The sequence below is a fragment of the Silurus aristotelis genome, assembly GCF_946808225.1.
Source record: "Silurus aristotelis genome assembly, chromosome: 12".
Taxonomy (NCBI): domain Eukaryota; kingdom Metazoa; phylum Chordata; class Actinopteri; order Siluriformes; family Siluridae; genus Silurus; species Silurus aristotelis.
Window position 1 is genome coordinate 17,872,355 of NC_139585.1, and position 4,215 is coordinate 17,876,569.

The window sequence follows — 4,215 nt, forward strand, 5'->3', positions numbered from 1 at the left end:
GTCAATGTGTTATAAACTGTTAATAATTAGAATTCCTGTTAATGATTGGTCAGCTGGTGATGATAAAAAAATTTTATATCAGTTTTTTAGAAGAAGAAGAAGACTCAACGGTTGGCACTTTGTAAAGGTCACAGGTAAAGATCTGACTTTTGACTGTACAGATAAAAGTTCCCTCACCTTGTCTCCCAAATGTCCTACATACACTGTCCCTCTAATAAACTCATTTCTAATCCTGTCCATCCTCATCACTCCCAATGAAAACCCCAACATCATCAGGTCTCACCACAGTCCTATAAACTTTCCCTTTCACTCTCGCAGATACCCTTCTATCACAAATTACTTCTGCCACTCTTCTCCACCCATGTGTTATTCTATAATAAATAAAAAATTTGCTAGTGTGGTATAAAATAAATAAAACTTTCGGATGTGCTGTTATAGCATATTAAAGAGTTTGTGTAAGAGGCAGCATCAGGTGCAGTGTGCAGTGAAATGTTTTCATTTACTTATGACTTGCCATCCATTATATACACACCAATTTATTAATGTGCCATTGTTTAAGATTATGTTTAAGTCTAAATACTTATTTTTATATGTTGGAAACAATAATTATATGTATTAAGAACTCAATTTCCTTATAAAAATATATACACTGTACAAAAGTATTGAAACATCTGACTTTCAAGCTATACATGGTTTCTCCACAAATTGCTACTACAAAGTTGGAGGCACAAAATTGTATAGGACGTCTTTGGATCAGGTGGATTTCAAATTTTCCTTTAAATTGATCTAGGAGACCCAAAACCTCTTCCCACTTTGCATAAAGCCATATCCATTAAGTTATGGTGTGCATAGGTTGAAGGGGAAGATCTTGAGTGATCCGTTATAAAGCTCCTCCCTCAACATTTATTAAGCACCTTGAATGAATTGGTAAATTGGAACACTGCACCTCAGGCCTCCACACCCTTCGTTTGTCCTGATAGTGTATATTTAATACTATGGTAGTCCTGGTGCTGAAATCTCAGAGGTACTGTACAACATGTAATAATTCACAGTTCAACATCGCTGACCCAGGCTGTTGTTATACAACAGTTCGGTTTGTAAAGGTGACTTCGTATGATCTTTTATTTTTTCATTGGCTTGGTTCCTGGATGGAGAGCTTGGCATGATGAAGTCTGCATTAGAACAGAAGGGCGTTTGACATTTAGCAGGTTGCAATTCCTCGCACAGCAGAATGAACTCCCACACTCTGAAAATCAGAGCCCGACTTCCAAATCACTCATAACAAGCGCCTGCTTTGCAGCCAAAACGGCCTTTGTCTCTGCTGTTTATGCTTAAATGCATGACACAGGTTAGTCTTTCTAGTCAATACTATATGTGCAGAAAAAGCCTGAGCCTGAGACTTCATATCCTTGATTCAACATTCTAGTGAATAGAATCCTGTTTAGGTTTGTTAAGCAACAGAGTGCATGGATACTTTATTGTTGAACAAATGCTAAGTTCATGTTTTTACAGTGGTGCTCAAAGTCATGTTCAATACAAAAATGTGGAGATTGAGGGTGTGCAGGGTGCCTACAATAACGTCTGAAATAGCTGCTGTTGTGTGTCACCAAATAACTTGAATTATAAGCCAGGTGCAGTTTTTTTCATGTTTCATAAGCATGAGCAGATCATTGCTATATATGAATAACAAAACTAATAATTAGGGCTGATATCCAACACTTTCCCCAGAAACATATTGAATAAATAATGGCAATAATTGGGTTTAAATGAAAAACTGAAAAGAGTAATATTATTCTTAGAATTAGCAACTTTGCAGCAAGCTAGAGCCGACAGCTTAAACTCCATCCATGGTTATATAAGAAAACCCCTCAGGCTTGTAAGTTATGAATTTATTGTTATGTAACTGACAATTAGTTCTTGCTGGATCCCAAAACACAATTTAAAAAAAAAATTTAAAAAAGTGTAGTTAGTTGCTAAGCTGCTGCATTTTAAGTGTACATGCACTGACAGCTTCTGCTTCTCATTCAAATTTTATTACTCTTCCCTGAAGGGGTTTAGATTCTCCCCATCCTGGTCATACTGAGCTCGCTGGAAGCTTTTTTATCATCTAAACTTGACTTTGTGCTTGTTAATGTTCAGTTCATATTTTCTCCCTCAGACTTTTACGCTTTATTGAGTTGAAGTAAAATCATTTATTTGTTTAAAAAATAGGTTCACAAAAACAGTACTGTTGATTTTTATATGACGTAGGCACAGCTTCTGTAGAGTACATCAGGATTTAATTAGGTTTTGTTTGTTTTTTTCTTCTTCTTAAATGTTCTGTTTGTGTTGTCACCATGTACCCAGAGTTATGAGTCACTTCTCTGGTCTGTCCTCATCGAACTCTGCAGTGATGTGTTGGTAAGTGCTGGTGTATTTAATAATCCAGAGTTCCTACCTTCTCTGTGCCTAAGTATGGGCTTATTATTGCTGTTTTGTGATGTACATTTCTCTATATCCTCATTTGCTTTGTTTGCCTCATCTGCTTCACTGACCTGCAGATTGTTTTCTTGTTTATAAAGATCATGCACTCATTTCCTGATCTTGTTCTTTACAGCTAAAAAGAAAAATGAAATAAATAGTAATAAATGAAACCGAGTGTTCGTTAAATGTATAGTCAGTAACCATCAAATCCATACAGACCGGCTGCTTCGAGTTTTCAAGCAGACATGAAGGGGTTACTGAGCTGGAATGTAGTTCCTTATTAAGCTGGATGGTAGTACAAAGTGCAGAAATCCTTATGTAAAGCTGCATTCATCCTAACTCGAAATTAAGAAATGTATTTAGATTCCCCTTAGTAAGCACAGCACCCTTAACTAACTACCTAGTGTGTTCTTGAGTTGCTTATCTCGAGAAAACAAAGAAAACTCTCTTCAACCATGAATTCAGAACATAATGTCAAGGAAACATGGCTGCTCTTTAAATAAGATTATAGTTATATACAGTATATAACAGATCAGTTAATAGCTAGACACCTTGATTGGTTAAATCTAACAAAGCACATATTTTTGTGTTTTATTTTGTGTTATACTTACAGTATATTAGGCACAATTGTGGGTTAATTGTTCACTAGGCTATAGGAAAATAAGACTTTAACCCTAAAGGACTTTTGAGGTTTGTCACTCATGGTGGCTTTCAGGTAGAACACATTTAGATAAATATTACATTAAGAGTGCTTTAGTTTGCCACCTTTCCAGAGCCACTTATTTCTATACTGGGACAATGGTAGAGTCATACAGCAGCAACTGTGAAGCCCAAGGGGATTAAATGGTTGTCGTCACAAGGTTTCATCTTGGTCACTCCTGCCACCATCTCTGGGTTCTGGCTCGGGCCTTTGTTTCTGTTGGACATGCTGTGATTCAGAATTGTAAGTGTCTCGTGTCTTGACTCTCTGATTATTTTAGCAACAATGCTGATGCTGCAACACATGTAGCTGCTGAAGCAGGCCTTTCCAGACACATCTGCATAAGATGACCTTTTGTTTTATATAAATATCCGTCTGGATTTTTATTTATTTATTTATTTTTTTCTCCTTTTTTTTCAAAGGAGAAGCATTTCAGTATGCTTCTCCTTTGTAAGTATTTGATACTAGCTCTCATCCTGAACCTTTTGACAACAGTCTCCAAATTGCACCTGTGCTCCAAGCAGGTGCTTCTTACTGCATTACTCATTCATGTCCTTTCTGACAATTGCACACTAGGGAATGTTCCACAGCCGTGTGCTCAGGACCAGGGCTGTGTTTTGTTTCAGCTCTCCTTCTCACCTGCCTTTCTCTTTTTTCCATCACAAGCACCCTGTCACCTGCAGTTTGCTAAAATGGATCTGACAGCCTAGAGGGACTTCACAACTCGGCTGAAAAAAGTGCTTTGTCCAAGTGTAGGTTCCTTCAACATTTTTCTCCCTTTCACCATAACACATCTATCTTATCGCACACAGGTCCGCACAATTTGAATTCAATGGAAAATATAAAATAAGGCCTATTTATTTTTTTTACTGCATATCATGAAATATTTTAAAACCATCATCACTGATAGATTTATATGGAATTAAATGGGTCTGATCTTGTTAATTGTTAATTATCACTTTATTATTAAAAGGTGTTAATTGTTAATTGTTAATTATCACTTTATTATAGGCTAAACATATGTACTTCATAGCCAAAACATTATATTACCC